Genomic DNA, 12,286 nt, shown 5'->3' with positions numbered 1-12,286 from the left:
GGGCAAAAGTTGTGGGGATGAAAAAAAACAAACAGTGTTTCCCAGTGTGCCTCCAGCTGTTGCAAAACTACAACTCCCAGCATGCAAAGGCTGTCCGGGTATGTTAGGCGTTGTAGCTAAGGCTGTGTTCACATCTGTGTTTATTGCCTCCATTGCAGGTTCTGTCAAATGCGCAAGACACTATTAGGGTATGTTCACACTGAGGAATTGAAGAGGAATTCACGAGGGATAATTTCGGTCAGGAAATTAATAAATAAATATAATCGCGCTTCCTGTAAAATTCGATTTCAGTGCCCAAAAGGTGCTTAGTTAGGTGCCTAACCATAAAAGGTGCTATTCAAAGCTAAAAATGATTAAATAAATACCGGCGCTGTTTGGGTCTTTTTAACCCCTTAAGGACCTGGGGTTTTTCGGTTTTTGCATTTTCATTTTTTCCTCCTTACCTTAAAAAAAATCATAACTCTTTCAATTTTGCACCTAAAAATCCATATGATGGCTTATTTTTTGCGCCACCAATTCTACTTTGTAATAATATCAGTCGTTTTACCCAAAAATCTATGTCGAAACGGAAAAAAAAATCATTGTGAGACAAAATTGAAAAAAAAAATGCCATTTTGTAACTTTTGGGGGCTTCCGTTTCTACACAGTACATTTTTCGGTAATAATGACACCTTATCTTTATTCTGTAGACTACATGTAGGAAAATTTATACGTTTAAAATTGTCATATTCTGACCCCTATAACTTTTTTATTTTTCCGTGTATGGGGCGGTCTGAGGGCTCATTTTTTGCACCGTGATCTGAAGTTTTTAGTGGTACCATATTTGCATTAATAGGTCTTATTGATCGCTTTTTATTCATTTTTTCATGATATAAAAAGTGACCAAAAATGCACTATTTTGGACTTTTGAATTTTTTTGCGCATACGCCATTGTCCGTGCGGTTTAATTAACGATATATTTTTATAATTCGGACATTTCCGCACACGGCGATACCACATGTTTATTTTTATTTTTATTTAGACTTTTTTTTTTTTTTTTTATTGGAAAAAGGGGGGTGAATCAAACTTTTATTAGGAAAGGTGTTAAATGATCTTTATTCACTTTTTTTTTCACTTTTTTTTTTGCACTGTTATAGCTCCCATAGGGGGCTATAACACTGCACACACTGATCTTTTACATTGATCAGTGGTTTCTCATAAGAAACCACTGATCGATGATTCTGCCACTTGACTGCTCATGCCTGGATCTCAGGCACTGAGCAGTCATTCGGCGATCGGACAGCGAGGAGGCAGGTAGGGACCCTCCGGCTGTCATGTAAGCTGTTGGGGATGCCACGATTTCGCCACGGCGATCCCGTACAGCTCCCTGAGCTAACCAGCATGGTTTCACTTTCACTTTAGACGCGGCGTTTCATTTTAGACGTTGGCAAAAACGCCAAGAAAAACGCCATGTTGGTTTTAATTTTTGCAGGCGGTTTTTATTCTTTTTTGGACTTTAGCGATCCAAAAAAGTGATGGAGATACCTTTATTAATAAAATTTCATAGGGTACCATAAAAAAAAAAATTATAAAAAAGATACAGTAGTGATGGAAAAAATTGTATCTAACGAAATGTATCTTTTTTATTTCAAAATTTTGGTTAATTTTTAAACAGGGATCAATTTATGTGGGTGGGTAAAGCACTAAAAATGTAGCAGACAATAATAAAAATGTGTGTTTTTCAATTTTTTTTTTACATTTCACACTGTTTCATGCAGTAGTACTGGTACTAATAGACAGATGGCCTGTTGTGATCCTCCTGTATAATGTATAGATGCAGAGGCCGCTCTTCTATGGTCCCTGCACTGATGTATATATACACCTATTCATATTTACCGCAGAGGGCTGTGATTGGCCAGATGGCTCCAGCCAATCACAGCTCTCTGTGGGAAATATGAATAGGTGTAGATATATGTCAGTGCAGGGGACCATAGAAGAGCGTCCGCATCTATACATTATACCGGAGGATCACAGCGGGTGTCAGTAGTGATACCCGCTGTGATGTGTTCTTAACTACAAGTACTACTACTCCCAAAATGGAGCACCGGTGTCAGAAGTTAGGTGCGATCTGTCTATTAATGCAGGTACTACAGCTCCCAGCATGGAGCAGAGTGTGCTCCATGTTGGGAGTAGTAGTACTTGCAATTAAGGGCACATCACAGCGGATGTCACTCCTGACACCCGCTGTGATCCTCCACGATGTCCTGTATTAGCCGCGGGTCCCGGCCGTTGATGGCCGCCAGGATTGACCCGATATGACGCGGGGTCACCGCGTGACCCTGCAGCATATCGTGGGAGCCGGCGGAGGACGTAAATATACGTCCTTCGTCGTTAAGGAGTTGAAAGTGGATAACAGTGTTGAGTCACATGACACAGCAGTCACCTGTAGCCCAGTTCCATCAAATAAAACCTAGCACAAAATTGAGATTCCCAAAATAAAGAATAGACTGAATAAAAAAATCTAACTTCAGTGCCTATTAAAAGGTGTACTAGAAAAATGCAATAATTCTCTCAGTCAGAAGAAAATATTAAAGTTGTTTTAGGTATGCTGTCTGACGAACAAGCGCATATCCAAGAGTCCAGAAGACTCTATAATGCAGGACGGTGGACCACAAAAAGACATTCTTCTCTAAAGTAATGTTTTCTGACATAAAGAAGCAGAGTTCATCCCTCACCGTATTATTTTGGAAAATTCTAATTAAAAAATCACACACAACAAGCGTTCCATGGTGTAATGGTTAGTACTCTGGAAAATTCAAGTTTACTTCTGAGAAAATTATCAGAAAATTTGAAAAAAACAGTAGCCAAGAGGGTTTAATAACCCCATACATTGCACCATAAATTTTGAAATTTAAAATAAGCATGTATGTATCTATTCCAAAAATCCAAAAATGTAAGGCCCAAGCCCAGAAGCATCAGTAAGCCAAGTAATTCCTGAAACACACAGGAGCAGGCATCAGCAGTACACCTGAGGGTTTCATAACCCCTTACATTTAAAGATCAATGTTGAAATTTGCATTAAGCATGTATTTACATACTGCTAAACATCCAAAAATTAAAGGCCCAAGGCCCGAAGCATCAGTGAGGCAAGTTGTTCCTGAAAGACACAGGATCAGTCAGAAGCAGGCATTCACAGTACCCAAGACGGTTTCATAACCCTTTACATTTAAAGATCAATGTTGAAATTTGCATTAAGCCTGTATTTAGCTACTGCTAAATTTCCAAAAATTAAAGGCACAAGGCCAGAAGCATCAGTGAGGCAAGTAGTTCCTGAAAGACACAGGATCAGTCAGAAGCAGGCATTTGCAGTACCCAAGAGGGTTTCATAACCCCTTACATTTAAAGATCAATGTTGAAATTTGCATTAAGCATGTATTTAGCTACTGCAAAACTTCCAAAAATGTATGGCACAAAGCCAGAAGCATCAGTGAGGCAAGTAGTTCCTGAAAGACACAGGGTGAGTCAGGAGCAGGAATTCGCAGTACCCAAGAGGGTTTCATAACCCTAACTGATAACCCAAGAGGGCTTCATAACCATAATTGTGAAGTGTTGGTGTAGCAGCATGATCAATCTACTCTGAAGCATCTGGCATTGGTGGCTGGAAATCCTGGCTGATCCATGCTTGATTCTTCACAAAGGTCAGTCTCTCCACATTTTTCGTGGACAGATGAGTTCGCCTTGGGGTGACTATGGCCCAGGCCGCACTAAACACCCGCAATGATGGCACACTACTGGCCGGGCAGGACAGCTTTTCCAGGGCAAACTCTGCTAGTTGTGGCCATAAATCAAGTTTGGCTGCCCAGAAGTCCAGCAGATCTTCAAGGTTTGTTGGCATGGCCATGTCAAGGTATGCCACCACCTGCTGGTTCAGGTCCTGCTCCATGTCTACCTGCTGCTGATGAGTTGCTTCACTATGCGGGTGAAGAAAGCTACTCATCAACGACTGTAGACTTAGGCTGTTGATAATGGAGCTGCTACTGCTCCTGCCACCCCTCCCCAGCAGCCATGGCAGTGAAAGGTGAGCGCAGAGGGCCCCCCGAGTCCGACCTGCGAGTGGATGGACCATGTCGCTGATAGGCATCGGCCAACTGACTACGTAGGATCTCTCTGTAGTAGTTCAGTTTGTCCTCCCTCTTAGTGGTTGCAAAAAAGGCCCCCATTCTGTGACGGTAGCGAGGGTCCAATAAGGTGGAGAGCGAGAAGTCATCCCGCTGACAAATGTTGGGGTCACTACGCAAGTAACTGAGCATGCATCGTGCCATTTGCGTCAGTGACTCCCTGCCTCCATCTCCACTGCATACTGCCACGGTGTGTCTGGGTCCTCTGTCTCGCCTTCCTCGTAACCCTCTAGCTCCTCTGGCTGCTCCTGCTCCTCTCCTGTCCAATGACTAGAAACACAGCCCATCTCATCCAACCTAAACTGTGCTCCACTCTGCCCCTCATACTCCTCCTCCAGTTCAGCCCCCACAGGGCTCATGTAGCCGTGAGATGTAGATGCAACGTCTCCATTGCCATGACCAGCCATCGTTTCAATCATTTGTTGTAGGCAACATTGGATTGGAATTACATAGTTCATCCCGTAATCCAGGCGATTTACAAATAATGTGGCTTCCTCAAAGGGCCTCAGCAAACGGTAGGTGTCATGAGCTGCCACTGGTTCACATTGAAGTTACACCGAGAAGTACCCTTATCTGCTTGGATCATCAAGAAATTGGTGATGGCTTTTCTTTGTTTGTATAGTCTGTCCAACATATGGAGAGTGGAATTCCAATGTGTGGCAACGTCACAAATAAGACTATGTTGTGGGATACCGTTCTTATGCTGCAGCTCAAGGAGGGTGTGCTTTGCGGTGTACGGGTGGCTGAAGTGCATGCAGAGTTTCCTTCCCATTGTTAGGATGTCTTGCAAATGGGGTGAAGACTTCAGGAAGTGCATGACAACCAGATTGAACACGTGTGCCATGCAGGGCGCATGTTTCACACTTCGTTGTCGCAGAGCGGACACGATGTTCTTCCCGTTGTTGGTCACCATGGTTCCCATTTCCAGATTTTGTGGAGTAAGCCATACTTGGATTTCTTTCTGAATTAATTTTAGCAGTTCCTCCCCTATGTGACTCCGTTCGCCAAGGCAAACCATGTGAAGAACAGCGTGACACTGCCGTGCCCTACACACATGGTACGATGAAGGGCCACCGAGATTTGGACATGCAGTGGAGGCCGAGGACACGGTGGAGGATAAGGAGGTGGCGTCGCACACTGTAACAGGACCAACTGCTTGAGAGCAAGAGCGTGGAGGAGGAAGTGGTGTGACCTGTCCAAGTTGCTGTTGTGGCTGTGCAGGAACCACATTTACCCAGTGGGGCGTAAAAGACAAGTATTGTCCCTGCCCATAGTTACACACGTCGGCGCTGCCGTGCACTTTTGAACACACCGACAGGCTCAAAGACTGGCCCACCTTCTCTTGTACAAACTTATGCAGGGCTGGTACTGCCTTCTTCGCAAAGAAATGACGGCTTGGGACTCTCCACCTCGGCTTGGCACAAGCCATCAATTCTCTGAAAGGTGCAGAATCCACCACTTGAAAAGGGAGGGACTGCAGCACCAGCAACTTAGACAGGAGCACATTCAACTTCTGCGCCGTTGGATGAGTGGGCGCATAGTGTTGTCTCTTGGTCATGGCTTAGCCGATGGATTGTTGGCAGAATAGCTGACTAAAAGTGGGAGAAGCAGGAGCATCTGGAGCGACAGAAGAAGGGTTTGACACACAGCTTTCTTCGGCTGAGGTGGTGGAGCCTTGGCTGGCTGAAGGAGGGATCAGCTGGCCACTGGGAGATGCAGCAGGCTGGACCACTTCATCGGAGCCAGCCAGGTTCTCCCAGGCTGCTTTATGGTGGCGAAGCATGTGTTGACGCAGGGCCGTGGTGCCGACTTTGGGACCCTGGCCATGCTTCACCTTCTGCCTAAATATCTTGCATGTGGCTACGTGAACCTCCTCCGGATGCCTGATGAAAAACTGCCACACCACCGAGTAGCTGATTTTCCCACCTACAGTCCACACTAATTGATTGCTACTGGCACTGTCTCCAGGAACCCCTCTGTTCCACTACCTCCCGGAAAGGTAGGCTGCCGTGAAGCAGGTGGTCTCCCCCGGGCACGTTTGGCTCCAGAATTTCCACTTCTGCCACCATGCTGACTGCCAACCATGCTAACGCTTTGCTGGCTCAGCTGCTGCCTCAAGGGCAACCTGCAAATCTCTTCTCCTGAAGATGATGAAGCCCTTTCTGCACCCGGCTCCCAATTGCGATCAGCTTCATTATCATCAACAAGTGTGTGCATGTGACTGATGTCTTCCTCAGGTTCCCCAACCATGTCTGCTTCAGGACCCTGAACCCTGGCAACACCGCCTCCCATGTCACTCTCCTCATCACTACTTGGCCACCTAGCGGAGCAAGCGGCACATGTCTCCTCCCCTTCTTAGCTGGGCAGTAGCTGCTGACTGTCCTCTATTAGATCGTCCTCAGTGAATGGTGGAGCTGAACCCACAGCATAAGATATTTCTTTAGGGGAGGGAACAGCATAGGACAGAGGCAATGGGAGGACAGGGACTGCTCCCGGGCCATGCCAACTGAGGGTTGTGTCAGAGGAACCCACCGACTGTTGATTGGGGGTGTCAGATGTCACTTGTGATGAAGTGGATGAGCGTGTTAACAAATCGACGACAGCAGATGAGTTGCTGGTCGAGACACGACCGCTAGCTGATAACGGGAGCTCAGGCCTCTCGCTGCGACTCCTGCTGCCACTCGCTCCTAGTCTGCTGCGACCTCTGCCTGAAGTATTTAGGCCACTCCTCTGTCCACATCCTGGCACTTCTCTGCCTGACATACTTAGTGCGTATATGAGGGTATTACAATACGCTTCACTACTCTTTAAACGGTATTTGTCTAGAACAGCAGCAGGTGATTACTTTTGGCTGTCCTTTCACAGTATGTAGGCCCTTGACAGATTAACAGGTACAAAATGGTACACTATTTAGATGTACGTATGTGGTATGCACGTAGGAGGGCAAAAACATGCGCTACAGTAAACTTGTATAACGTATTTTCGTTAAAAAAAACGCTGGTGATTACTTTTGCCTGGACTTTCCCAGTATCTGGACTTGTTACAGATTTACAGATACAAAATAGTACACTGCTTTGATGTAGGTATGTGGTATGCACTTATGAGGGCAGAATAATGCTCTACAATGTGCCAAAAAACTAATTTTGTTTTAAACACCAGCTGGTGAGTAATTTTGCTTTCTACTTTCACAGTATGTAGGCCCTTGACAGATTATCAGGTACAAAATGGTACACTGATCAGATTTACGCATGCTATATGCACTGATGAGGGCAGAAAAATGCGCTACAATGAGCCTAAAAACTCTGTAATTGTTTAAAAACACCAGCCGTTGAATCATTTTGCTTGGACTTTCACAGTATGCAAAAAAAAACTCAGTATTTTTCTAAAACGGCAGCCAGTGATTACTTTTGCCAGGACTTTCCCTGTATCTAGACTTGTTACAGATACAAAATAGTAGACTGCTTTGATGTAGGTATGTGGTATGCACATATGAGGGCAGATAAATGCGCTACAGTCCGCTGAAAAAAATTATTTTTGCACAACAGCAGGACACAACAGTGCAGCAACACACAAAAAAAATGGTGTGCACTGGTTTTTACACACAATTATAAGCAGCAGATGATTTCTGGTGGAAAAAAAGCACAGAATTGTGCTGAAAAATAAGGTGATAAGGTGGTTCATAAAGATCAGGCAGCTTGTTGATATGTATGAGGCAGCGAAAAGCTATCTGCCACTCTCTGATGAAATGCTCAATAACGTGAATAGGAGGTTTATATATCGTAAGATCCTTCTGGTGAGAACACCAAAGCACTGCACTTCTGTCTGTCCACAATGCTGATGTGACTAGCAGTTGCCAGTGGTACGCTGTGGTATAAGCAATTCACACACAGACGCGATCCATCCTCTCTCTCTGAGTGCATGGATGAAATGAACAGCCGCAGGTGTCATGTATGAAGCTGCCACTGGTTGACATGGAAGTTACACAGAGGAGTCCCTCTATCCGCTTGGATCATCAAGAAACGGGTGATGGCTTTTCTCTGTTCGTATAGTCGGTCCAACATATGTGTGCAACACACAGTGCTGTCCCTCTCTATCTCTCTGCAATAATAGGCTGAAGTGACTGGCCGCAAGATGGCTGCCGATTATATAGGGCTGTGACATCATTCGGAAAAAAATTTAAGGGCAGGGGTGTTAGGAGTAGTTAGGGTATATAATCTGAGTTAGTTTCGAAAATATGGTTTGATGACAGGTACTCTTTAAAGAGTACCTGTCATGATCTTTTATAATGAAATTTTATAATCCTCCCATTTCACTGCCCCCATCACGATAAACCACCCCCTGCGCCCCAAACCTTCAGCTGTGGCAAAATGACAACTCCCAGAATGCACTGACAGACCGTTTTTACAACAACTGTAGGCACACTGGTGGGGAGAAAACACTGAGTTAGAAAACAGACTCTAGCTCAGTGATTCCAACCCATGTGCCTCCAGCTGTTGCAAGACTACAACTCCCAGCATGTACGGTCTATCAGTGCACTCTGGGAGTTGTAGTTTTGCAACAGCTGGAGGCACACAGGTTGGAATCACTGAGTTAGGAAACAGACTCTAGCTCAGTGTTTCCCAACCAGTGTGCCTACAGCTGTTGCAAAACTACAATTCCCAGACAGTCAGGGATGCTGGGCATGTAGTTCTGCAATATCTGGCCCTTCAGATGTTGCAGAACTACAACTCCCAGCATGCCTGGACAATCTGGGCATGCTAGGAGTTGTAGTTATGCAACAACTGTGGAAGAACAGTTTGGAGACCGCTAAGTAGTGGCCTCCAAACTGTAGTCCTCCAGATATTGCAAAACTACAACTGCAAGCATGCCTAGACTGTCCAAGCATGCTGGGAGTTGTAGTTCTGCAACATCTGAAGGGCCAGATGTTGCAGAACTACATGCCCAGCATCCCTGACTGTCTGGCCATGCTGGGAATTGTAGTTTTGCAACATCTGGAGGGCTACAGTTTGGAGACCATCATATAGTGGTCTGCAAACTGTGCTACTTCAGATGTTGCAAAACTACAACTCCCAGCATGCCCAGACAGTCAGTGCATGCTGAAAGTTGTAGTTTTGCAACATCTGGAGGACCACAGTTTAGAGAACACTACACAGTGGTCTCCAAACTGTGACCCTCCAGATGTTGCAAAACTACAACTCCCAGCATGCCCAGACAGCCTTTGGCTGTCTGGGCATGCTGGGAGTTGTAGTTTTGCAGCTTTTAGAAGGCCACAGTGAAGATCACTTATTGCGATCTTCACTGCAGCCTTCTCAGCCGCACTTTCCGGCCGCCGCTCCTCCTGCTGTAGCCGCTGCTTCGGGATGCTGCCGCCTCCGCCGCCTCCGAAGGTCCGGGTAAGCCAGACCATGCTCCCTCCTCGCCGCTCGTGTTCCACCCGCTCTGCACCGACTTCGATCGGTAGGCAGAGCGGGGGGAAATTAACTCTAACCCCCCCGCCCCCCTCCTGCCATTGGTGGTCAGCCTGACCGACCAATGGCAGGGGATAGGAGGGGGTGGCAAAAATTCCACCTCGCTCCTATCCTTTAGGCTGGTCGGAGCTGTCTCTGACAGCTCCGATCATGCTTATTTTCCGGGAAACCCGATTTTCCAGTGACCCGATTTGCCCAGATCGCGGCAAATCGCAGGTCTGAATTGCCTAGGCATTGCCACGGGATGCCTGCTGATAGATCACCACCTGGCGAGCTGCGGTGATCGGAAATACGGAGGGCGTATGGATACGCCCTCCGTCCTTAAGTGATGGGACGCGAGGGCGTATGCATGCGCCCTTCGTCCCCAAGGAGTTAACCTTTCCTGGTAAGTTTCATCCTGCAATCCATGTACTAGTTTAGTGGCTCTTCTCTGAACTCTCTCTAGAGTATCTATATCCTTCTGGAGATACGGCCTCCAGTACTGCGCACAATACTCCAAGTGAGGTCTCACCAGTGTTCTGTACAGCGGCATGAGCACTTCTCTCTTTCTACTGCTTATACCTCTCCCTATACATCCAAGCATTCTACTAGCGTTTCCTGCTTCTCTATTATATTGTCTTCCTACCTTTAAGGCTAGGTTCAGACTACGGAATTTCCGCCTGCAATTCCTCTTTGAAATTGTAGCCGGAAATTCCGCTTGCTAAAATGTATAGTGTAGTGAATGGGTTTCCGTTCACAAATTCACACTTTGGAATTTGTGAAGCAGAATTTGTGGAATATCCGCTTGGAAATTTCCGCCTGAAGAAAGGGGTTGCTCTTTCTTCAGGCCCGAAATCCGCGCGGAACACATTGCATTCTATTGGAGACTGCAGTGTCCGCGCGGTCCTAGCGCCAACTGATTCAGTCAGCGCTGGCCGTACTTGGAATCTCCGGGCGGAAATTTTCTGCCCGGAGATTCTGTAGTCTGAACCTAGGCTAAGTCTTCTTAAATAATTACTCCTAAATCCCTTTCCTCAGATACTGAGGTCAGGACTGGGTCAAATATTCTATATTCTGCCCGAGGGTTTTTACGCCCCAGGTGCATTTTCTTGCACTTATACACATTAAATTTCAGTTGCCAGAGTTCGGACTATTTGTATCCATGAACTTGAGCTCCAATTACTTAGAGTTTTGTAAAGTAAAATATTTCACTGTCTGTTTCAAATGTATGGCCGTCTGGCCTCTGAGGATTTGTGCTACATGCGATATCACAGAATTATAAAATATGTCTTTAAATGGGCACTGTCACCAACTTTAGTGAACGGCTAGTGCCGTAGCGGGGAGGGGAAACGGGCTAGCAAAAAAAAAAATAGGATGGTGGGAGCTACCCTTTAAATTTTGTGGAATTCCGTTCAGAGCCGCATTGAAGTTAATGGGACTCTTAATTTGAGTGGACTCTGTGTTTTAAAAGCACAGATATTCCACTGTCTGCTTTTCTGAGCAGAATTTGAGTAGAATAGCCTTAAAGGGGTACTCCGGCCCTAGACATCTTATCCCAGGGGGTCCCGCCGCTGGGGAGCCCGGGGATCTACCATGCAGCACCCACCTTTAGCGGCTTCTGGAACCGCTGGAGGTCCTCAGGCTGAGTCCATCTCGACCACGAGGAAGGATAGGGGATAAGATGTCTTAGCGCCGGAGTACCCCTTTAATTCCGCCATGCGAACATATCCCCACAGATAGAAACTGCACTCCTGATTCCTATACTTTGTACATACAGTAGTATACTGTACAGCAGTGGTCCTTAAACTGTGGACCTCCAGATATTGCAAAACTACAACTCTCAGCAAGCCCAGGCCACAGTTTGGAGACCACTGGTATACAGCATTAACCAAAGGAGAAAAACAGACATACATCTTGCACAAAATCCTTCTCAGCTTATATGTACAGGTTGTTAGTGTATGTTATGAGCATATGTCACGTCATGGTCACCTGTGTGTAGAGGATCCCTAACATCCTAACGTAAAATGGTGTGGAGCTAAGCGGCGACCACCACCACCACAACACCAATGCCCATCATAAAGGCCCAGTGGCAGAGCAGCCACAATGCTGTCTGACTTAGGGCACTACGGCAGCAACAGTCTCTGCAAAGCTCACTCGACATATTCTCCCAGTCTAACCAAAGATATGTTGTAGGCAGTATTTGTTAAAACAGCGGCTACCTACCCTCTCTTCACTGACAAAAAAAACATGTACTCTCTGCTGAGGTGAGCATGCATGTGCATTGGGGGATTGGGAGAAATAGTGAATGTACTTTGTATCTTTAATTAAAAGGTAGTAAGTACATAAATGAATTATTCCGTAAACTGTAAGTAAATAAATGAATGATCCCCTAAACTGTAAGTAAATGAATGATCCCCTAAACTGTAAGTAAATGAATGATCCCCTAAACTGTAAGTAAATAAATGAATGATCCCCTAAACTGTAGGTAAATGAATGATCCCCTAAACTGTAAGTAAATGAATGATCCCCTAAACTGTAAGTAAATAAATGAATGATCCCCTAAACTGTAAGTAAATAAATGAATGATCCCCTAAACTGTAAGTAAATGAATGATCCCCTAAACTGTAAGTAAATGAATAATCCCCTAAACTGTAAGTAAATAAATGAATGATCCCCTAAACT

Source organism: Hyla sarda, chromosome 4, assembly GCF_029499605.1.
Source record: "Hyla sarda isolate aHylSar1 chromosome 4, aHylSar1.hap1, whole genome shotgun sequence".
Taxonomy (NCBI): Eukaryota; Metazoa; Chordata; class Amphibia; order Anura; family Hylidae; genus Hyla; species Hyla sarda.
The sequence above is the reverse complement of the archived record's forward strand: the minus strand, read 5'-3'. Positions refer to the sequence as shown.